The sequence below is a fragment of the Drosophila virilis genome, chromosome 3 (assembly GCF_030788295.1).
Source record: "Drosophila virilis strain 15010-1051.87 chromosome 3, Dvir_AGI_RSII-ME, whole genome shotgun sequence".
NCBI classification, from domain to species: domain Eukaryota; kingdom Metazoa; phylum Arthropoda; class Insecta; order Diptera; family Drosophilidae; genus Drosophila; species Drosophila virilis.
Window position 1 is genome coordinate 9890799 of NC_091545.1, and position 25917 is coordinate 9916715.

The window sequence follows — 25917 nt, forward strand, 5'->3', positions numbered from 1 at the left end:
TCTGCTAAAGACATGACAAGAAACACGTCAGACGCGACACGATTTACTTCTTTTAATTTTATCTATATTCAGAGAGCAGACAGCAGAGCTCAAGTATATATAAAATGAAAGCCTGAATAAGCAGCTATAAAATCATGCAAATGCTTGCAGCTGTGTATATTTTCTGTAATCCTTGGCCCTCTTTGAAAATGTATTTAATTGTTATGAAAATATCTGAATTGAAAGCTATTAAGGATACAAAAACGTTGTTGTGAACTTTTGATGAGCTTCGAAAGCGTATTAAGGCTTTATATTATTTGTGTTGGAAGAATAGTTAACTGAAGCTTTTGGCGAATTTTGCAAGCCCTTGAGTATTAACATGTTATTACCTAAATCTTTATATTCTTTCCAGCGTCCCTACACTTATATAGCCAAACCACAATTTATATATTCTCATCAATTCAATACACAATACACAATTGTTGCATATAATCAATTAAGCGCACAACTCTTACGCAACAATCTCCTCTATATATACAAAGCTTAAAAGCCCGGCCAATTGTCATATCGCTTACCCATCATAAACGTCGCATCAACTTACCTGCAATGAAACCAGAAAAGCGAGAAAAATGTAGTTAAACGTCGAATTAAAAAGGAAAAAAATAAAATAAATGGAAAAAAAAAATCAAACATTTCATAAACGATCATAACGAGCAATACAAATTCCATTATGCAATTTTAAATGTGTTCATTTTTTTGCCGCCACGCACAGCAAAATATACAATTAAAATTTAATCAAAAAGCACATTAAAACAAACCAGCAAAAAATTAAAAAAAAAAAAAAACCAAGGAATTTCAAACGTATTTTTTGGTGCCTTTTTTCGCGTTTGCCACGTTGTGCTTTATTAATTTTTAATTTTTGTGTAAATATATGGCCATGCTGGAAAAGTGTTGGACCAATTAATTTGTAGTTTTTAAGTATTAAATGCATATTTCTGGGCACGCCCCGAGCCCCACCCATCCCGTCAGGCACACAGTGGCTAACCAGTGTGCGGTAATTACAGCTGGGGCTGGCTGCGGGAGGAGTATGTCAATTTGATTGGTTTGGTTAGTGCAGCGCTGCGGATTGCATGACCAGGACGAGCTGCCAGGACGGCGTCACATGTCAACAGCAACAACCAAATGAAACCTAGAAAAAGCAGCAGACCGAACCACGACCAGGCTGGGCCAAACAAAAGGACACGGGACACTGGTCACTGCACCTGCTACACAAATACAAACACACGGCCACAGAGCGAGCGAGAGAGAGAGAGAGAGAGATAGTTTACCAAAAGTGGGGTGAGCAGGAGCTGAACTGGCGGGGCGTTTCAGTATTTGTAGTTGGCGCAATTTTCGTGCTAAGTGCACATGATAAATTAATGATTGACGGGGCGGCGAGGCGTTGGGTTGTTGTGGGCGTATAACAAAGTGATTAATTGTCAGCCAACGTTGGACGGGCTGGCTGGCTGGCTGTCTGGCTGCCCGGCTGCCACATTCCTGAATTGGAGCCTATCGTCCTGGTTGCCATTCATATGAGTTATGGCCAGTTTTGAGTGCCTAACTAGCCAGCCCAACCCAGGCCCGTGCGCGTTGTGGGACTTGAGTTGCCATGTTAATAAAACAAACGACAAGCGAAGCGATGCCAGCAATAACTGCCTCCCATCCACCCCATACACTCTCAGCAACAGTGCCGCCCACTTGCCCAACTGCCAAAGCAGCTCAAAGTCAAATTAGTGCACTTGGGCGTAAAATATGAACTTTTGACTAATTGATTGAGCGGCTTTACGCCCACACACAAACACACAACACACACACACACACAAGTGGGCATGGCATGGCTTATGTTTGCCTTTGTTGCATGTGAAGTGCAAGCCAAGAGCTAAAAATGCAAATCGATAGCAAACTGCAATTTCATTTGCAGCTAAGGCAACACTCAGCAATTTCGAGCTGATTTCTGCAAAATATTACGCATACGCAGTGTGTCTGCCCGTGCAATGCAGTTGCCAGGCAGCTGGTTGAATAAGGTAGGCCTTGACGGTTAGAAATTTCCAAGTTGTGGCAATTGTTGTGCAGCTTGTATTTCTAGGAAGGGGCAGGCACCAGAAGGTGATAAGTAGTTTTAGCTTGAACTAATTAGAAAAATGCACTTAACAAACGGCAAAAAGAACTTTGAAGAGGCAAAGAGTACAGATTGGAGAAAAAACGCCAAGTGGTTGGTATAAAATAATGTTAAAGCTAAGCGCCAGGCAAACATTTCCGCTACAGATTTCAGCTGAATTCCGGCTGAAATCAGACAATGGAACGATGCGTCAGCTCTTGGCACGAGATAATTTTTATTTTCCAATTTAAATTTCAAACTAAAAATGTTGCCACATTTGCGCAGTGCTTAAATTGAAATAGGAATGAAATGATTTATTTGGCAATTGGATTTGCGGCAAATCAATATAATCGAGTATGTTGCGAAATATATATTGTTTTAATATAGCATGCCCGTTGGAGCTCATTCAAGTGCGCTTAGCAGCTCTCTGTGATATTTTGATTTGTTTGTATCATTTGGAGAGTCAACTTCAAATGGCAATCCAATTTGCAATTGCTGCCAGCGAAGGCCAAAAACTAAATGACAACAATGTGAAAACAGTTGCAAATGCAAATCCCCGTCCACAGCTAAACAACAAAGGACGACCAACAACAACATGAACGGACAACATCTCGTGGCTGGCAAATAAACAACTTTGTGATTTTGTGGCAAAATCAAAGTTTGTACAAAACTTGCCGTCTGTCACGACCCCGACACCGCCCCCCCCCCCCCTCATTTGGTGCTCCGCAGCGGGACAGACATGGACGGCTAACGATGCGCACTCAACCAAATGAACTACAATGGCAACAGCGGCAATTTTTGTCTGGCACAGTGCGAGCTATTTTTGTCTTGGAAAATGCAGGAAAATTCGCAATTAATTCGATGTGGTCACATGAAACATTGAAAATGGAAACGTATTTAATTTAATTTAAAAAAATCTTCCCTTTTTCTAAAGCAAGTGTGCGAGCAGGAAAAATAAATCATTTTTTATGACCCCGGTGAGAGTATTTCAAATTTGTCACGAAAAAACAGGAAAATTTATACCCTTTTTGTGTATATTTAAATTTTGTCACAAGATGTGTAACGCATTCTTCTTCTTGGCTTTATTATATAGAAAGAAAACATCCCCGACTCCATTAAAAATTTTGTATATATTCTTGTTCCGTGTGAACAGCCAGAATTATATAGCCTAACCTGAGTATGCACGATCTTCACTGATGTCCTATAATAACAATCGGGTTTCCTTTTCTAAGCCACAGGCATAGTAGAGTATTTAGTTTTCGGCGTAGCCTATCCTTATTGTTGTTTATTTTTTTTTACCCAGAACAACAATAACTGAAGTTAAACAAAACAAGCGACTGGGCCCTGCCAAGTGGTCTAAGCAAGAAAACAACAATAACAGAACTGTTCAGCATTGTCCTGCACAGGACACAAGGGAGTCTGTCAGCGCTCACCGACACAATCACACACACACACACACACACACAGACGCTCTAACAGTTAACGGTATTTGCATGTAATTAAATTTTCCACTTGGCAACTGCAGCTGCTTTTCCCTATTTGCACAGCGCAACTTCGCATTCGCCCGCTTTTGGTCATTCAGCTGGACACAGAACACAGAGCGCAGACTTTGAGTTGCGAGAGGGAGAGTGAGAGAGAAGGGGAGCGAGAGGAAGTGAACAGCAGCGGGGGTGTGGCAACAGTTACATATGCAAGCAGGATATGCAGGACTCTATACATATGAGGCGAACATGCCATTGTCCAGCAGTGTTCACTGTACCGTCCTGTCCATCAAACAGTCATCGTCGCCGTTGTCGCAGTTGTTGTTGCTCTTCCTGTTGTTGTCGTTGTCGTTGTCGTTGCCGCTGTGAGTGTCCCCATTGCCTGCATCGGTTTTGGTCAATCATTCGCTGTACTGCACTCGAAAGCGGAGACGTTGCACAAGTTTTGTCATTAACTTTGTAATGCCCGCAAAATGATGCAAATGAGCAGACGGAACACAGAACAGAAACTACACCAATGACAGCATGTGATTGCGATTTTGCTTTTCAGTGTCATTGTGAATGTTGTGAATGTTCAACTCTTCTCTAGCTGAACGGACATTCATGTGGGTTACTTTAAAAATATGTATGAAATAGTAAAAGCAAAATGTAATGCTTAAACTAATTAAATAGAAAAAGTGAGAGCCAGAGAAAAAAATATGGTGAGTGAGAGAGAGGTAGACAAAGCGAACTGGAGATGGAGAAAGACAGTCAGATGGAGAAAGAGAGAGGTAGTTTAAACGTATATGAAATATATTACTTATGACGCAAGGTTTATGAAAGGTTGTGAGCAGGTTTGTTCTCTAAAATTCCGTTTTTCCTCTGGATTTGGGATACCTATATATTAATTTCAGATAAAATTCTATCAGATTATAGCTTCATACCTCGAGCTATCCATAAGATTACATATAAGCCATTTGAGAAATATAAGCAGCTACTTATAAAAGCAGAGCCTTCAAAGAACTTCAACATTTATTTCCTGAGCAGACTGTCGCTTAAAGGCGTTTGCTATCACATCTTTAAGCTGTTCTCAGCTTCTTGTGCTCTTTTATTTGTCTAGCATATATTTTAAAGAAAACCAATCAATGCAAAGAGAAAACTTGCTGATTAAGCTGCAGCTGCTACTGCAGGGACATCTTGTGGGGCTTTCAAACGAAACCCCTGACTTCATTTGGGAAGCTAGCAAACAAATACAATTTTCAATTATCGAAAGATCTGCAATTTTTTGAACAATACTCAGACAACAACAAGAGCGAGAGCAAATGCAAATCAATTTAACCAGGGCAGGCAATCAAAGAAAACAGCTACAACTAAACAATGCCACAGGCAAAATAACAGAAACAACAACTGAAGGAGCCACGGCAAAGAACAGCCAATAAAAATGAGCCAAAATATAAACAAAATTGAAGCAGCAACCGCAAAACAAGCACAACACACACTCACAGACACACACACATGAGTCGTGTGGGTGGTGCTGGGCCAGTGGTGGGCTGGTGGTTCGCTAGGTCAGCAAGCAACCACATTTGCCATTTAGCGAATGAACTTTTTATGATGCCAAGCCAAAAGCAGTCGAGCTAATATAAGCTTAACAATTTCAGCCAACTGCCAACCGCCAATTGAAGTGGGCCAGCCTCTGGTTCGGAGGGGGGACGTCATTGAGGTGGCAGCGAGGGGGCTCTGTGCTGTGTGCTGACCCAAAATCGAATTCAATTCCAAGTGAAATCATTTACCAAAACTCATTGAAATAAAGCAAAAATTTCTATTAAGCCAAATTGTTGCAAGCGCATCATAAAAACCAATGTGAAAAATAAGCACGAAACTGGCTACGAATGGCGCATACTCTACCGAAGGTTGTAAGTTAGAGATGCATTTGGTAAAAAAAGATTTGTACGTGAAAAATATTAATAATTATAAAATGCTTGCAAAGGTCTAAATCGCGGTGTCATATATCCTAGCTGATCGCGATGTTATCGATATTTATCTAATCGTAATAGAAATAATTTTTCGATTATTTGCGAATCGCAACTGTAATATTTATAAATAAAACAATTTTCTGATGAAAATACCACTAACTGATCTATTAAATTCTATTTGGGACTTTTATAGACTAAATTATAACTGGAAGTCAAATTGTTAAAAGGAATAAATTCCATTAAGATATAGTTAGGTTAAATGCTTAAAAAATAAACTACATATTTATGCAAATTTATATTTAAAAATCCATAAAGTCCCATTTTATTTGCCATTTCGTAGGTATAACACAGCTCTTAAAGTAGCCATTGCGAAGGCTATAAAACTATTTATGGGATAGGGTATACAACGTGTAGAGTGTTGTCCACATTCGTGGCTGACTCGATAAGTGGCAGCTGTGTGCACTACGCACTGGTGGTACACAGGCACACACTCACAGACACATGACAAGCAATTCGCACACGCACACACACAGGCACACATAGGCACAACGCACTTAATGAATGAGGTGTAGAAAGAAATGTAAACAGATACTTAACCTCCAACGAAGAAAGGCTGCAAATGAAATAAAAATCAACACGAGTGGCAAAGTCGAATGGGTGGGGCCTGGCAAACGTTGAATATGTATGAGAGTTGTACAAACACACACATGCACACATGCAGGCACATATACACACACACACAGAGAGAGAGAAGGAACATAAAGTAAGCCAAATAAAAAGGAAAAATGTAAGCAAATAATATAAAGAAAACAGCTAAGCGGGTTTTTTTTCGCCTTCCGCCCTGGCAGAAGGTGTGTTTATTTATCAGTCTGTGTGTGTGTGTGTGTGTGCGAATGTGCATGTGTGTGGAATATATATGTATATGTATATATAATTAAGTACCTGGCGAGCGCAACAAAGTCACGTAATTCTATTTAAGATGATTTAATAAAAGCACATGAAGAGTACGGTTAATTAACATTCCTTTTATTTATTTTATTTTATTTCGCGCACTACACGGCGTATGCGCAATGCACAGTCCCACAGCTAACTGATGCTCTATCTATCCGACTGTCCGTCTCCCTTTGTCCCACAGTCTTTGTTTAAATTCGGTTTCATTTATTTGTGCAGGAGAGCGCGAATTTACCTGAGCTTATTTCAACAGAATGTTTGTATAAAAGTATAAATTAATTAAGTTGCCATTTAAACAATTGCGGCGCAACAACAAAACTCTTTTAATTGGAAACAAAAAAAGAAAACAAAGCAAAATGCATTTGCAATGAAAAAACGATGAAAACCAATTGAAAAGAACACACACACAGGCACCAACCCAAACACACACACACACACACACACACACACAGCTGCACACAAAACTGAGCAAACATTTAACGAGCGATTACCGCGAAATAAATTTAAATTAATTGGTTTAAGATATTTTAAAATTGTTTAAACGGAATTGAAAACGAAAAAATAAAAAGATAATGAGTGAAAAGCAGGCGTGGAAGAACTTTTTTCTGTCTATTTTTTAAAATAAATGAAGCCGAAGTGAAACTTCAATCTATAAGAAGCTTTAATTAGGGCTGGGACACACGGAACAATATAGGAATAAAATATAAAATGTTGTAAAAGACATTCAAAACTTTGTTTACACTCAAGTTCTCCTAGATACACTCCCGCTACATACACAAAACGCCCATTCATTTCCAGGGCATGGCGCTCCGCTTTCCACATGATAGCTCCATTGCAGAAAACACGTCAACCACATCAATAACTAGATTCCTAATTACCAAGCTTCTATATCGATAGAAGCCCAGCGACTTCAACATCGACTTTAAAAGCAGTTAAGTAAATAAAATAATTAAATTATATATATATTGATATTTTGGTGCCAATTAAAATGTTTTTCCCCGTCAAATACTAATGCTCCTTTATCTGCCATCAACACACAGCCCAATTATTTCCCTTCTCTGCCCCCCTATCATAGTAAATATGTTCTGCAGATCATATTACTCTTCTTTTTTTTTGTGTGTGTGTGCATATCAGTTTTAAATCTTTGTGCACATATCATAATTTATGTTCATATGAACGGCCAAAAACTTTGCGCCATTTCCTGCCGGCCAATCACAAAAATAAATGAAAAATATGCAAATGTAAAAGGTACAAAAACAAAACAAAAAATTTCAAAACAAAAAAAAAAAGGTTAAGGAAAATAAAAACAATAAACCGAAATAAAATAAAATTTTTCGCATTGCGACCGCAAAATGTCAAATGGCAATTTATATGCATAAAATATGTGCAAATTTTTAATGATGTCGCGCAAATATTTAATGGACGCTTTAAAAAGTCAAACAAATAACACTGCCACGCCCACACACGCCCACAGTCATGTATAAAGAGCTGTGTAATAAATGAAATGCGAGTTAAGCGCCACAAACATTAATCAAATAGTTAAAAATTAATGCTACAAACAATTTATATGCGATTTTTTTTCGTGTGTTGTTTTATTTATTTGCGTGTAATATTGAGCATGAGATTTGTGGGCGTAAAGGCGTACAAGTGATGTGGTCAAGTGGGCGTGGCCGCTTGAATAAGCCTAAGGCATTTGAAGAATGAAGAATGCGAATGCCGTTGAAGCCAAAACAATGCGTACGACTGCGGCTTGGCTAAGCCAAGCGGCAAGTGACCAAAACATGGCCAAGTTAAAATGGAGCGCGGGTGCGACGGGCGGGCCGAGGGGCGCAGTTTGTTGCCACAAATCAACTGCCACAGCGCAAGCAAAGGCAACAAACAAAAGGCACTCGGACTCTATATTTGATTGGCAATTTGCTAAAAATAAAACAAATATGGTTGCAATGTATCTAATGTAGCTAAATATATATAAAGGTATATAAATCTATACCTAGGTGTGTCTGTCTGACTGCCTCTATGTGTGTGTGTGTGTGTGTGTGTGTGCGTGTGTGTGTGTGTGTGTGTGTATTGGTTTGTTTGCCACTTGATTGCGGTTTTAGACTTTTCCACTTGTTAAGTTTCATTTCGCAGACGAGTTTCTGGCGAGGCAAGTCGCGTCGCGTCGAGTTGAGTCGAGTCGCCTCTTCAGGCTTTAATTTAGAACGATGAACGAAGCGGACTTCATGCAGCAAGCAGCAGCAACAACATGCAACATGGCATAACAAATAATAAATGCTAGAGAGTGATCGACTAGAAGATGCCCTATCATGAGGAAATTGGGCGCATTCAACGTTGTATTATGATAAAAGACAAAGCAGGAGCCTTCAAGCACAGGCCGTGTAAATTATGTTTATCGATTTTTTGGTTATCGATAATTTAAAAAAACTCATTTGAGATTTAAATGAAAATGAAGTAAGCAAAAAGTAAACATTGATATATATCGATTCTTTTCAAATAGATTTAGCTTTCGATAATTTGAGAAACCTAAAGCTCAAACTTCTTTTATCTACGTCGCAAAGTTTCTGAGAACAACTCGTTCACACATCAGCTCCATTTGACCTCCTGATCGGGTATATAGTGTACAAATATATATGTATTTGTGTTTTATGGTTTCCTCTGCCTGTCACATGCATGTTCACAGCTATATTATACCCTTTCCTTTAGGCCATTATTAATGGGTGCAGGGTATAAAAAAGAAAAGATAGATAGTTAGACGGCGCTCGATAGGCAGCCAGACAAACAGACAAATAGACAGACAGACAGACAGACAGACGGGCGGTGGGGTGCGATGCGGTGCGGTGGGGCAGGCAATGAGCGTATAAAACAAATTGCATATCGTTGCAGAGAGCCCAGCAACAACACAAACAACAACAACAACTGACTGCAATAAAATAAATGAAAATGCGCTTGCAAAAAGCATTTCAAGTGCATTTGTTGTTGCTGTTGTTGCTGTGGCAGCTTTTGCCGTTTGCTGGCTGCAACACATTGAGGCATGGCCCAGACCCAGACAACTGTCTGTTTAAACAGTTTTGAGGGGGAGAGGTTGCATATTTGGCCCAAAAGCCAGCGAGCCATGCAATTGTTTTTTCTTTTGTTTTTGTTTTTGCAACTTTTTTTTTTAGGCCTTAAATAACTGTATTCACTGTAGAGGTCCGTTTGCTGGGGCGCTAAGTGTGGGGAGTTGCCGGCTATTAACTCGCATTGGCAGCGAAAGAGGGCTCACCGAGCGGAGAGTGGGGGTGGTTGGGTTGGGTAGTAACTGCAAAATTGTGCATGCCAAACGTTATATGGCATGTAATTGTTGTCAATGCAGCGGACACGCATTCGCACTGATCACGCGCGCTGCGATTTATGGTTGGACGGACTCAGAAAGGGCGCATCGCATAAACATGACGAGTGGGCGGCGACATTAACTTATAGAGCAGGTGAGAGAGGTAGAGTGGGGGAGGGGAGGTGCCAATGGAATAAGTGGCTCGGCTTTTCAATTGCAACGGAAATTGATGCACATTATTATGGTCATAATTGTGCACACCGATTGAGGGTTTGGGAAGTAGCTAAATGTGCCAAGATTTAATACGTGTGCGGTCGAGTTGTTCAAATACATTGATGTGGGGGCGTGGCAGAGAAAGCGCTGAAGTATGACAGAGAAATCAGGCATACTCTATGTAATGCTAGTTATAAATAATAAATGTGTTTATTTATGGAATGGAGTAGTACAGTGCAATCAAACCTATTCTCAGAATTTCCAGTGATAAATATCAAATATGTCTCTTTATTGAACTTATTATTATATAGCTGAGCAGCTAGTCTCCTCTGGCTACTAAAGCATGTCTGTATCTATCGGTCATAGTTATTGATCACCGTCCCAATAGCTGCATTTATCGATCAACATATCGATTACAGAACAAAAGGTAAGTACAATTATTTCTAAATACTTTTCGGTTATTATTCGGCCTAATTTATTTGATGTATTTTCAGTAATCGGGGACGAGCTGCCTATTACTTTAGCGTTATTGCGTTAATCTTTTTAGAAAAAAGATTAATATTGTACATTATCGGCATACGTTACTGTCGAAACCGAGTCTAAATCATCAACTCCCTTTGCTTTAAAAGGAAATCTCTCATAAACAGCGCCCACATATCATTTTTCATTCGCCTACAGCATCATTTTCAGAGCCCAAAAATGGTTAAACCAATGAACACACCATAAAAAGCGCATGAGATTACAGCATCCCAAAAAGCAGCAGCCTCCTTCACAACTCCCCCATATTCATGTCGATTTGCGGAGCGAACAAAATCAGCAACGAAATTCGCAATTGTGACAAAATGAATCACGCGCGTGGAATGTGAAATCAATTAAATGGAAATCAGCTGTGAAAGGGGAAAAATGAAAAATAATAGAAACAGAAACAGAAACGATTACGAGTTTGGAGAGCGCCAGAGCGATAAACCAAGAGGTAGCATGAACAAAGCGATAGTGCCACAAAATGCCAGACAACGTACCAACAGAGAGCGAGAAGAGCTCAAATAATGAAAACTAGCAAGCCAACTGATAGAAAAAGAGACAGAAGGAGAGAGAGAGAGAGAGAGCGAGAGAGAGGAGTGGCACAAGCCGCGTCCGTTTCTGCAGGTGCATTGACTGGCTGTGTCTGTCTGTCTGGCCCCAACTGGCCAAAACTGGCACAAAGGCCAGACTAAAACGCATTCCAAATGGGAATCTCGACTGCGTTAACTGGCTAAGCCAGCATTGAGAGCCCGCGGCGGCCAAGCGGATGCATTTGACGATGCCAAACGGAACCAACAAAAAAAAAAAAAAAACATGAAAAAAAAGGAACACAAAAAAGTCACGCTGATGTTGGAAAAACGCGCGCTAAGAAATGCAGAAAAGTGAAAATGTGGCGAAGTGCAAAGATACAGACCGAGCGAGTCGGAGATGTGAAGAAGCTGCCAAAGCAGAGCCAATGGAGCGAGCCAAAGTCGTTTGTGGCTAATGGTGCAGCTGTATGTGTGTGTGTACGAATGTGTGTGTGTGTGTGTGTGTGTGTGTGAGTATCATCATCTGACCAAACTGCGGGCTGGTTTAGCAGAGACCGCAAGACAAGATTCCCTAACAATTGCCATTAGCCATGTTCGACTCTTGCTGTTGGATATGGCAACAGCGGCAGTTACAACAATAATAACAACAACAACAACAACAACAACAACAACAACAACAACAACAAAGCAAAGATCAAGCGACAACAAAATGTAAAAAAAAAGTTGTCGAGACATTTGTAATGTTTGCCTGCAATGTCTGCGCCAGACTCTGGCAAACGTTGTCTGCCTTGTCGCACCACGGGGCGTATGAGTGTGTGCCATTAGCCTTGTCTGTCCGCCCGCCCGTCTGCCAGCGGGGAAAGGGGGCGGATAGGTATACGCAACGCCACGCCACGCCACACTCCGGTCCGTTCCGTTCCACCCGCCCAACGCTTCCTGGGCGCGGCCTGGCAATTTCATTTGACTTGATGCGTAAGCGAAGTTTTTACCAAGAGATATTTTCTTTTCAATTTTTTTTAAATTTTTATTTTTTTAAGTTGTTTTTTTTTTTCCCCCCTAACATGGCGCCCGTGGGTGAGGGCGGGGCAATTGAGGTTGTTGGGTCAGCTTTAGACAGTGAAATTGTAAAAGTTGTTACTCGAAACTGGGTAAAGTGATTATTGCGAGAATTATGGTTGCTCAGAAGTGCGACAGTTGGCATTAAAGTTTAAGGTCGACTGGTGCTAAAATCGTTGGAAGTTATAGATAAAGTAGACGTTTGATTATAGACTCGATTTGTAGGAATGTTGTGATATTAACCGGCTATAAAATGTACACACCGTTAAATTTGTATTAAAAGGAAATTAAGTTGCTTTCGTTGTTATTTTTACACTGTGTCTTTTCTTGACTTTAACAGAGAGCTAACAGTTATATGACGCGCTGTTATTCACATTTTATGTTAGCATAGCTTTTTTTAACAGTCAACAAACAGTAACATAGCATAGCTTAACATAACATAATGTTTAAATTTCTTTTGCTTTGATACTCAAAATATCTGGTATTTTCTTCTAAATCAACTGAACTCAATAAATATTACTTAAAGCAAACGTTTGAATCTTTATAATAAAATTTAATATTAAATATATTAATTTTAATGGAATATATATTTTTTTTTATTATACAAGCCATATGTTTAAGTTATTTCTTTTATAGATTTATTAAGTTTAGTTGATATAGAAAGATTAAGATTTCCTCAAATTTCCTTAACATTTAGTAAAGTGTATTCTATAAATAAGCTATTCTTCTTTTCTGAACAAAAGGAGGCTTTTAGAAATTCGTCTACCTATTTACAAATTGAAATCATTTATGAAAAAAAGAAAAAGTTTTCTATTTTGCGAGCGACTTGACTATACTGTTTTTAATAATTAAAGTACACCTGGCCGTTTCTACCATATTTTCAATCAACATTAACTTTTATGTTTGTAACTTTTTAAGCTCTCCCGAATGAATGCCGCAACTTTTTATCTTATCTTGTGATGCGCAGCCTCTCGACAAATTAAGCATGTTATAAATATAAACATTACGTTTTGGAATTTTAAATGAAACATCAAAAGTCTGCTGCTTTGTCAGCTGAAAAGGTAGATAAATATGCGCGGTTAGTTAATAACCGCCTCCTCCTCAAGCAAATAACTAGGACTCGAAACGCTCTGTTAATTTACGAGCATTCGTTAGGCAACATTTTGAAAGTTTAGCGAATGTGCGTAGTGCGGCAAAGCAAATTCAACATGTAATTTATTTTAATTAACTAACTTGGCAAAGACAATAAACGAGCGACGGCAACAGGATGTGCTGCAAGGCGTAGCAAGGCTTAGGGCTAATCAGTGGAGCGTCTGATGGCACATGAAATTCATTTCGTGACGTCAAACGTTGATAATAATTCAATTAAAAATTTAACAAACATTAAATTAACGGCATAATTAGCGCAATTCACGAAATATTTAATGGGATTATGAAAGCGAAATTTAATTTTAGTCAACTGGAGGCGGGCTTCAGGCTACAACGGCATTGATAACAGGCCGTGGGAGTATGACAGCTGCAAAAACAACACGAATGACAACTGAACGCACAAGGCACGACTAAGCAATACCCTGTATTACTAATGGCAGGGATGTCAAAGGATGAAATACTCAAGTATATGGTATTTCCCGTCTGATGAAATACATCATCTATTTCTACGAGTAACTATACACCATGCTGCCTTTATATGCTTACAGGGTATGGCGAGGGGGCAACGCGACAGACAAATTATGAATCTGGCAATAAACTTCCGCACGAAATTAGCGCAACTTCCTGGCAAGCCCAAGAGTTGCCCACGACGTCGTTGACATGCCAGCCAACGCAAAGTGTGGGAGTGCGAAAGGGACAGCGCTAGAGAGAGAGGCAATGTTTGCTGCGAGATGGCATTTCAAATGCTGCGGCGGCTGGCGTTGCCAGCTGGTTTCGTTTTTCTTATGTTTTTGTGTTTTATTTTTTTTTTGTCTTTCTGGATAATACACGAAAATAGTTACCTTCAATTTGTGCTTGACGTCTTTTCCGCTTGTCACTTGCAGCAGGTTGTGGCGTGGGCGTCGCTGGGAGTGGCGCACACAAATATATATTTCGCAAAAATAGGTGGCAAGGCTGGCAGACGACCTCAAACACGGCACAGACGGGCGCGCACACACAAACACACACGTACACACATACACAAACAGAGACACAGTACTCTGGCACAGCACACAAACAATCTCTCAAGCTTAATGCAAAAGCAAAACTTTTATTTTTATGCAATATATTTTCTCTTCTTCTTTTGCTGCAATTAATGCAATGGTGGATCTATTTATAGATTTTGATTGGTTCGCATAGAAAAAAAGTAATAAAATGAGCAAAATTGCAAGTACAAATGCAACAACAACAAGGACAGCTACAAAACCAGCAGCCGCAGTAGCGGCAACAACAACAACAACAACAACAACAGCAGAGCTCAACGAACGGCTGAAAAAATCGATAAATTTGTCGACGCTGACAGCGCAGTCGGTTGACAGGGGAAGCGCGGGGCAATTTGTGCTGCCAGACGTTGCCGGTTGCTCTATTGTTGTTGTTATTGCCTTTGTTATTATTGTTGTAGCTGTCGCAGTTGTGCAGCTCAAATTAAATCAAAGTTCAAAGCTGCGAAAAGTTCAATTCAATTGCACTGCAAACATTTTTAGCAAATTATTGTTGTGAAATTATTGCAAATTAATTTTTTGTTATTTTGCTTGTGATTTACGCGCCAGCCGCAACTGCGCTCTCGCTCTCACACGTGTTGTTGTTGCTGCCGAGGGGGGCGTTGGCGGGAGTTGGAAAGCGAGATAAAAGCACCAAAAAAAGTTGCGCGCCCGTAAAGTTTGTTTGACTTACGTCTCGTTGGGTTCGTCTCGTCGGCACGAGCAACGAAGTTCAACTAATTGCCGAACGTGCCATGCCGGCTGAAACTGAACGAAGCTGCTGAAGTTGTCGAGTCTCTGTCTGGCGTTGCCGTCGCTGTCGCTGTCGCAGTCGCAGTCGCAGTCGCTGGCGTTGTCGCTCTCAATGCCCAGCGGGCAATGCATGTGTAACTGAGGCCGCTGCTAGGTTTTTACTGTTATTGTTGGAGCGGCGCTGCTCGATGCTCTCCGGCTGTACTGCAACTCCAATAGCAGCAGGTTTGTCTAGTGTGTCTGTGGCTAGACAAAGCAAACGTCGCTGCTGGCGTCGAAGTTGCCATGCAAGTTGCGCTCTTGTGCGAATTTATTATGCCGGTTGCAGTCGCAGTCACCGCTGACGTCTCTGCCAGCGTTGCCTGACTCTGTGAAGCGTGTATGTTTGTTGTTGCATTTACTTTTGTTGTTGCTGTTAGTCATATTGCTCCACACGTATTGTAAAATGCCAGTTATCTGTTCTGCTTCTTCTTCTTTGTAGTCTGTGCAAGTTGCCAGAGAGCAAAACTTTGAGATAGGCTCAGGAACAGACAGCAAACGGAGTTGCTCTCTGAAAAGTTCTGCGGTTTCCATAATATCGGTGTGTATGAGTGTGTGTGCGTGTGCTGTGGTTGCATCATGCTTCGGTTCTCCATATGGAGTACTGGAAACTTAACATTATCAATCTCGAAAGGTTTTCAGTAAAAATAATGGTAAATGCGGTTGTTACATGCTCTATATGGCTCGAAAAACAGCATGATCAGGCTTAGGGTGGCCATGAGCTTGAAACAACGGCTCTATAAGGTAACAACAACAGGAAATATGTTGATTAACCACATGTTCACGTTGAAGAACTTAAAAGTACAATCCGATAACCATTTAGAGAAACTTACTAACCAATAGAAATGCCTTCACTAAATTGAAAATCGCATAGAAAGGCGATATAGCGGTGAGGGAGGGCAGAGATAAAGATAGAGCAGGATAAAGCGAAAGCGATTAAGAACAAGAGATCTGGAAAGGGGAGCAAGAGATATCGATTGAGTTGGAAGCAGAGCTACTAAAAGGGAAGAGGAAGACGTGATGAAAAATTGAGATAGCCTACGAAAGGATATGAGAGTTAAAGAAGGAAATAAAGAGCAAGAGAGACTAAGTGCCAGGGAATATAAGAGAGTATACAAAAAATCCAATAGGATCTGTCGACCTTAGATGAGGCTATGGAAATCGCAGATGTTTTCGCAATTTGGGAAATGGAATAAAACAGAGAGATTTACAAAGGCACGTGATATTTGTATGATGTGTAACCAGAAGCTATTAAAGCAAATTAATGTATACTGTGTTTGCCAATTCTCAATTTCAATTGTGAAATCGCAGGTGTTAAGGAAATATGCTCAAGCCCGAAACTGACCACAAAATCTCTTACTAAGAAACTTTTGGGGAGCGACAAATAAGACGAGAATTAAACCGAGAGACGAAGGAGAATACTTGTACAACAGTTTTATTGTGGCACTCAAGTAGGAGAATAGAAAACTTTTTGGCCCGATCGCAGACACTTGGCCATTAGTTATTACCAACTGCTAAGAAGTGTTGTAAAGCACCACGAAAATCAGTTGTAAGCAGTCGATTACATTTCGGTGGTGGTTCTTGTTGCGTATACAATAAGAAAATAAAAATAAACTTGAGACAAGAGCGCAAAATACAAAAAAAAGGCGAGGAAAAACTTGTTGACAGGCCCAAAACTCCGCAAAGTTTTGAGGGGGGGGCAGCCGCTGCTGGGCTGGGGAATTACTGCATTGCTTTTGGCATTTCAAGAGTTGCGGTTTAATTTCAGCAAAACTTTGTTTATTTGTTTGTGGGACACATTTTCGTGAGTGCAGTGCGACGCTGAGGCGCTTAGTGCATTATTAATTAAGCATGAAAATAGTGGCCAGCAAAAAGTATAAAAACCGAAAACTTTATTCGAGTTTTCTCTTGGTTTTCTCCGCAACCTGAGCTAAAGGTCGCACATATCAGCACGTTGACAAAGTAGAAAGGAAAACAACAAAAACAGCAGCAAATAAAGGTAACCGTGAGATAGGAGCGAAAAAGAGCCGCAAACTTACAAAGACCTATTTTGGCCACATTTTCATACGTACAAGAAAATCAAGGCAGAAATTAATGCGCGTGTAAACGAAGGCAGCAACAAAGCAGGAAAAGCCAGGTTGAAACAAACTTGCTGAAGGAAAAACTAATTTCCAAAAAAAATACAAAAAAAAAAATAGAAGCGGAGTAAAAAAAACTACCCAAAACAAAGGACAAAGGCAGCCAAACAGAAAACCAAACCAAAAGCAGCTCAAACGAAGACAAAACCCAAACGAATGCAAGGAAAATGTAGCTAACGAGTAGATAAAATAAATAAAATACAACAAAGAAAACTGCACGAGCAGGAGAGGTTGGGGAGGGGGGGGGGGGGGGAGGGGCTTGGGACTTGGGGCGGAGGGTCGTGTATTGCAAAGGCAAACAACTTTTTAGCCAAATGCCAGCGAAGGCCGTTTCCCAAGCTGGCAGCTAACAAAAGTACCGTAAAGGCGCTGCGAAATGGCCAGAGCGCATAGTTTGAAGTGGCCCCCCCCCCCAAGCCCACAAATTCCCACCCGCTCGCCACAACCGAACCAGCAAGACCCCTGCTCCTGCCCTATGTCTAGCTATCAGTCTCTTTGCACAGCGCCTCAGAGATACATTTGTATCTTCTAGCTACAAAAACCTGACTGCGACTGTGACTTCGACAACAACAACAACAACAACGGCGACAACAACAATTGGAATGCTGCTTGACAAGTGGCAGCGTCACAGCAGCGCCAAGGGGCAAGGGGCGCGGAGGGGGTTGTAGAGGGGCAAGGCACGAGAGTGGTTTGGGAGGGAATATGCAGCTTGCAGCATCACTGGCGAAGCGTGGCGAAAGCTCTTTCAACCAAGAATCTGAATCGGAATCTGGATTTGTCTGTTGGCAGTTTTGCCAGTGCGAATGTGTGTTCGTGTGTGTGTGTGTGCGAGTGTGTGTCTTGCTATGCGCTATGATTTCTAAACTTTTAGCGCTGCAGATACTCTTACACATCGACACACAGATACATTTTATGCACGTTGCAGATACTTTTTGGAAATGTTTATGGCCAGTTAGGTCAGCTGCCGCTGCCTCAGTCGCAGCTCACACATGCCACACATGCGGGCAGCTCTCATGTAAATCAGCTAGATCCAAAAAGCAGCCGCCGCTCTCCTAAATTCTCCGCCTAAGCAATACTAAAGAGCCCTCATCGCACACACACACACACACACACACACATTGACACACACCCACACTGACACACACACAGACAACCACAGAGACACATAAAGGGCTGCCTCAAAGCATTTGCTGAAATTGCTGACGCTCCGCCAGCGACAGGCATCAGCATTTGCCCTTCGGGCGTCCCCTGCCGTCGACCACGCCACGCCCCCGCTAGGCTCTTCTTCTTTTGCGCCCTAATCCGCACGAGCCGTTGGCTGGCAGCAGCGCCTACGGCGTTGAGCATCGAGTGACGCGTTTTATGAGCCTACCTAACATCAAGGTTAACTTACACACACACACTCGCACACACACACACACACACACAAAGGTGCCCTGTTATTACGTCCGGAGGTGGCATATTTACCACCGCTTTTGACTGCCGCCGCGTTGAAGCGTAAGCCAGTGGCTTAGTTTGGGCAGGGAGTCGCCTTGTAACGCTTCCAAATTGCAAGCTGAGCAAAGTTTTTGCCTACACTCGTTGGTTTATTCTTATAACTTTTGAAATCTCGTTTGATAAATGATGAAATAATCTTTGTGGAAACCATTGAAGAAAATATCAAAATGCTAAATGAAATATAAGAGATAAAAGAAAAGTCTTGACAAAGCACAAAATCTCTTTGATCGTATGAAAGCTAAGTAAATAAAAGAAAAGTTTCTTAAACATTGAGATTACATTACAATGCATTAGACATTAGTTCCATGACAATGGGACTAAGATATTAATAAGGGCATATAGTTGTTTTTATACAAAATAAATAATGTATTTAACAAAAATTCAAGCTAAGAACTTTTAAAAATTGAATTAAATAAATAAACAATGCCGTACCTCAGCAATAAGCAAAGGACTAGAAGGCTTGAGTAAACATATTCTCTATAAAGCCGAACAGGCTACAAAATTTCGCCTATCGCGTCAGGGATTGCCCATCTAGCTCCACTATTTCATTTCCCATCCTTTATTCCATAATCTCTATATAAAAAACGGTTTGTCCTGACTGAGCTCTGGCCACTGCATCTCAATCTGACAACCTTATTTCTGGTCGAAATTCATGTGTAAATGGTTTCCTTAAATATCCTAAAGAGACATGGACCAAACCAAGATTTGTCGCGACTTTTATAGCTAACCCCTGTTACGAAGAGCCGGTGCGACTGTGTTTAACAAATATGGACAAAGCCTGACGGCAGTTTGTGGTTGTGCACATATATACCCTATATATGTATATATAAACATCTACATAAGGGTCATGTAAATATGTTTTGCTACGCACATAAGCTCATTTCGTGCAATTTCACCTTTCCTAATTTTCATGTTTAATGGTTTCTGCCCCAGGCAGAGGGTCAGCTAGTGTGGCTGTTGCAAGCAGCAGCGACTTGTGGCGGGCGAAGTCGAAGCAATGTTGCCTTAAAAACAACATTTGCTGCACATTTCCAAAAAATGGCAACATTGCCGAGCGCTGACAGCACAAGGCACGAGGCAAAAGACAGAGCACCGCAATGGGGCTGGGCTGGCATGCATGGCACGCTCAATCATGCTCAGCCATGTGGCATCCACACCAGGAAAGCGGCTAGTAAAATGCTCGGTTTCGAGCCCAATGTCATCATCAACATCAACGTTGTTGGCCAAAACAAAAGCCCTCAGGCCACAGTCAACGGTTCCGAAGTGGCCAATGAAAAATATCAACAAGCAAAAGGCAAAAATCCACAAGACCAAAAGGATTTAACACGCACAGGCACACACACACACACACACACACACAGACACATACTCAAAACTATTAGACACAACACAGGACGGATGTATGTATGTGTATGCGTGTGTGAATATATTGGTGCCTCAAGGTACGGGCAGCCGGTACGTGCAACGCAGTAGTTGCCTGTACAAAATACAATTTGGAGCCCAAAAATCAAAGGTGAGCTTGTGTAGCTGTTGCTGTTGTTATTGTTGTTGTTGTTGTTGTTGCTAAGCAAAGCGAAACTTTAAACATGATTAATGTCGTCAGCGTGGGCCAAAGTTTACCTGATATATTTTCATGGCTTGCATTAAAAATGCATGAAATAACAAACAAGGCAAAGGCGAATGCCAGACAGGACAGACAGCCGAGACGAACAGGACAGGACACGCAGCAGCCGCTCAGCTCAGCATCGATTTTTGCCAAGTTATGAGCACAAACCAAATCGGCATATACCCAAAATGTGTGTGTATGTGTGTGTGTGTTGGCATGAAATACTTTATCCAATTGGCTTAGGGGCCAAAATGCCCCCACCATTAAAAATCCAAGCATGCCATTTTTTGAAGAGCGCGCCTGCCCCTGAGTGCGTGTCCTGAGTGTCCTGCTGCGTGTGTGTGCTCTGGCTCTCATTCAAATTGTTCACGTTGTTGTTGTTGTCAATGCTGTTGCTGTTGTTGTTATTGTTGTTGTTGTAGATGTAGGCAGCGTGTCGGCTCCAAGGGTGCCTGGCAATTAGCTTTGACAAATGTGCGGTTGGCAGTCGGTTTAATGGATAATGGACCTGGATATGGATATCAAGAGCATTTGGCTGCTCAAACAACCCGTCTCCCCCGCCCCCCTTCCGCTCACCTTCGCCTGAACAAACTCTCATTGTTTTTTTTTACAACACACTCAAAACCAGCTGTATGCATGTTTATATGCTTTAAATATTGCATTGGACAGAGCTATTTCTGGCCCGAAATATTTATATGCCAAATAAAAAAAAAAAACCATAAATGCCAATTGATGGGCTTCTGTCTGGGCTGCAAAGCGGGGCGCATCGGTTATTGCATGACATGTGGTTTATTTCAGGACATTGACGACTGTTTTGAAATGATGCAAAGCTTCAACACAATTGAATACTATTAGACTGGTTGGTATACTTTGTCTACAGGGCTTTCCCTGTAGCTTTCTTAAACATTTCACTCTATTTATCCCTATGCCACAATTTCTTACCATTCTCTCACATGCCTCTCTCTCACTTTCTCAGTCTGTCTCTTTTTCAGTATTTGGAAGCATTCTATTCCTTCTTTTTACTCGTCTCCACCTATTGATTCTCATGATTTGTACCTTTTACAGTCAGAGGACGACGTTCTCAACAATTGTAAATTCCTTATTATAGCTTACCCTTTTTAAAGATATTTTATAATATATCAACATCTAACTTACCTGAAAATAAAGAAAGAAATAATAGTTAGGCATCTTTCAAGGGGACTGTTTTATATTTTAGCAATCTTTTTATAAAAATCTCATGTGCTGCAGCGTAAAAGAAAAAGTTCGATGGAAGAAAACATAACGCATCAAAATGTAAGCGAATCAGCAAGAATTTTGTGCCATAAGCGATGATATTAAGGGCAGAGCACACACACAAGCACACACATAAATTTCATTATGCATGTGGGGGACCACAAAGTGTCCAAGAGTATTTCGTTGAAAAACAACAGCAGCTCTCGGACTCATTAAATTTTCATGGCCAAGAGCTCATTTGGTTTTGCAAGCAACCATATGAAAGATGTGAGAGCGTAGAAAAAGTGTGGAGTAATATGTATGTGTGTGTGTGCGTGTGTGTGTGCGTGTGTGTGTCCCATGTATGGAAGTTTATGTAGCAATGCGGCAGGCAAATGGAAAGCAATTGCCAATTGCTGTATAACTCAACAAAGCAGCTTGAGACTTGGGCTAGGGTGACAGGGCGGGACGGTGTCGGGGGAATGAAGAGGGTGTGAGCAGGGGTCTAAGGGCGGCTCATGTAAAAATGCCAATCGAAGTATAACAAAATGGCCCACAGCAGCCACAGAGATGAGCAGTCCGAGAGCCAAAGATATGGCCAAAGATACAACAGCAGATACAGATACAGCAGCAGCAGCCACAGGCACAGATACGGATACGGATACGGATACAGATACAAATGCGAATTGAGTTGACGACGCATTTGAAAAAGGCGCACATTTTTACGACCTGACTGGCGCCCAGTTTCTTGCAGCATTTGCGGATTTTACGAGCGCACAAGCACACACACAGAGTCAAGCATGAAATGTGGGTGTGTCTCTCTAACTGTCAGCACGTGTCTGTTTGTGTGTGTGCGCGTGTGTGGGTCTGTTGTCCTCCGACAGCAGCTCGTTAGAAAGTTTGCCTTAGTTGGACCCACGGAACGACTTTAAAGACAAACTTTTGTCCCAGCAATTTATGCCAAACGCCTTCGACTACAAATTGGAGGCGAAAACCTTTTTTAATTGATTTTGCGCCCAGAACTTTTCCGCCACGCCCAAAAGTATGCAACGTATTTTACACCCAGCGTCAACAGGCAACAGGCTGTCACAAGTTTTGCAACTGAATTGCAATGCAAGCTGCATTTTTAATAGCCCTCATCGCTTTGACCACAAAACAGAGGCAGCGAACTAAATGCAGGACATGTTCGAGCTACCATAACTTTGTGCGCCATATTGAGGGATAGTGGATGGTGAGGGGGAGTGGAAGGTGGGAGGTGCGAGGTGCGAGCTTGTTGCTGCAACGAGGGCATTATCATGCTCATCTCCGTCGCGCTGGCCATAAAAAGTTTTGCCTTTAAGTGCATTTCGCCTGACAAGTGTAAATTTTATTATCCTCAATTGTCAATTTGCTGCCGTCTTTTCTCTGCCAGTTAATATATGGAAATTTAACGAGTCCAATGCAGCTGCGTGCAGTAAATGCAATTGCATTCTGCACTAGTTGCAGCACCCGCTGTTCCGCATCGAATCAATAATTGAATGAATACTGTCATGAATAATTATATGAATGCATTTCCAGAAACATGCATGCATATTTGATTACTTATTACAAACTGGGCCTAACATGCCTTTCAATTCGAATCTCGATTTCGTTTTGAGTTAGATCAGATTTTCTTTGAGGCAGCTTATGCTTATTTTAAGATTAGGTCTCAAAGCCCAATGATGTTCTTTCAAATACGCTATATACAAATTAAATATTTTATAATTACTTAATCATTTTCCCAAAACTCAATTTCAGGACAAAAGCAAGAAAGCAAGCATCCAACCATGAACTAGATGCCTGTTAACATGAAATTCAGTTCAGTTTTGACAAGAATTTGAATTCCACGAAGAGCTCTTGCTATGCTTCCGCGAAATAATTCAATGCTTTTGTCATTTTGAGTAAATAATTTTACCAGAATTTCCATATTTTAATACAAAATTGTAAATATCGAAGAGAAAATTGTGCTCTTAAATATAAAAAACAAAATAATTGAAGAAAGAGAGCAGAGAATACATATTATATCTATTCATTATGGAATTATTGTAAGATTTGCTTCAACAAGATATTTTGTTATATTTTTTCTTCGAAATTCGTTTCAAAAGGCTTTGCTTAATGCTGCAAATTGAACAGAGGCCACACGAGGGTAAACTTTTAAAATCATTTAATATAAATATTTGGAATGCTTTGAAGTTGAAAACCAAATACAATTTCAATTTCAATTCCATTAGCTGTTCGAAAATACAATTGATAATGCAGCGGCTGCCAAACAAGTGAAGCTGCGAAAGAAGCTACAATCGCAGCACACACACACACACACACACACACACACTCACACATATACACACAATGAGAGAGGGGCCGTGGTTGGGGCGAGAGTCCTCTGTGAACACTGTGCCAGCTGGCACACGAAAAATCAACAAACCAAGTTGCTGGACTGCAGCGCACCATTCGCACCAAATGACGGAAGTGTTGATGAAAGAGTCACAAAGGCGGCCAAAATAGAAGAAAAAAAAAATGAATCAAATAAAAAAGAATGGGAAAATAGAAAAAGAAAGAAAATGGAATTGAGCGAAAGACCGTACATATATGACATGACACGAGCAAATGTTTCCGGCACAAAATGGGCGACCGGATGACAGCACAAACAGCGCAGCGGCCAAGCTGATCGAATGACCAGGACAAAGGTGTTCAAGGCACACACACATAAATATAAATATATATATATTATTGTATGTGTATGCATATATAGTGACATGCCGTAATCAGTTATGGGTCCAGGTCTGCCGCAAAAACTCATCAAGTTTTAATATGACAACAGTACAATTATCGTTAGCCGCTGACTTTTTGGTCTAGATCTAACATCCGTTAGAAGGCATATACTCTTCTAATATCTTTGAGCCACACACAGATACACACACACACACACACACGCACACATAGACAGCATACAGTGTTGCCCATTCTTATCGCAAATGACATGTGAGTCACAAACAGTTGTAAAGTTTATGCACTTCTTGCACTTTATGCCTGGATAATGATGATGATGACAATGACGATGACGATATTGATGATGATGGCACTGAGCATGTCATCGCTGGTTGTTAGCTTTGTGCACAATTTCTTGCCCCCGCCCCACTCCCAACCGTCCCTCGCCGTCCTTCGATAACCCGCGCGCGCCTCTGCACAAAGGTTGAAATTATTCAATTGAAATACTGTTTGTTCTGTGTGTGTTCAGCTTTTGCTTCTAAAATTTCCAGTACGCCTTCAGTTTGCTTTTTGTGCCCAGGCGTCAGCTGGCTGGCCACATAACAAACAGAACCGTTCCCAAGGCCCGAACCGTATCCGTAACTGTAGCTCATCGTAACCAGCTGGAAACCTGTTCTCCTGTATAAACATTGTCAAAGTACAAAAGTGCAGTTAAAAAAAAAATAGTAAAGCAAAAACTCAAGTTACACACAGATACACAATATGGGCGGCAAATAGGAGGCGTGGCATCTGGTTGCCTCTGCCGCTGCTGCTGCTGCTGCTGCTGCTGCTGCTGTTTGTTTTTCGTGTTGTACGTGGCAAATGCATTGGCTCGGAATTGACAACTCGGTTAAGCTAACAATATTTGAATAGCAGAGACCAGGATAATGCATGGCTGGCCAGACCCTGGTTACCTCTGCAAATCTGGCTAATGCCAAGCAAAAAGCTAGAAAGAGCAAGCAAAACTGACACAGAGTGAGAAAGAGAAAAAGAGGGAGATAGACGGGCAAAAGCGAGTGCAATTATTTTTTGACATTCCCTGCAGCTACGATTGTTTGCACAGGTGTGCAGCGGAAATGGAAAATCAAATGCATGCATTTCACGAATTTCCACAATGGCAATCATGAGGTAAGCAAACGTTACCAACTATATTTAACAGAGTGTCGATAATAACCAGCCAGAAAGTTGACTCAAAAGCCAGAGAAAATCAGAGAAAGCCAAACAAAACGACTCCCTTATAGAATATATACAACTGACTACACCGAATAGGACATATCCTAATGTATTGCAAATCAAAATTTAACTAAAATATTTCAGCTTTATGCGAAAACAAAAGGTTTATATTCCGGAATAAAAAACAATACAATTAATACATATTTCATTTCCTGAACCCATTGAAAATTGATTATTATTTTTTGGCTTTGCATCAAAGCGTTGATTTTTTCTGGAGCCGTTTCTGTTTTCCGTTCATTGCAAATACAAAGAATCCGTCATACTTCCCGAATCTCAGGGATTGGCTTAAATTTTAATTTTATATGCATTTATAGGTAGATATTTAAGCTTTTAATATAAAATCATATTTTTCGAAAATTAAATCCTTCTTTTTC

The 25917-nt window shown here is 40.9% G+C and overlaps 1 protein-coding gene and 1 long non-coding RNA gene across 7 annotated transcripts in view; one reads left to right on the plus strand and one right to left on the minus strand.

The window, feature by feature from the left end:
- The window catches only part of shep (alan shepard), a 189771-nt gene that overhangs the window by 101041 nt on the left and 62813 nt on the right, over positions 1-25917 (minus strand). The window lies entirely within an intron of this gene.
- LOC138911081 (uncharacterized) lies at positions 12898-14112 on the plus strand. The gene is made up of 3 exons (XR_011416385.1): positions 12898-12984; positions 13050-13752; positions 13829-14112. It is a non-coding gene; the product is annotated as an uncharacterized lncRNA (long non-coding RNA).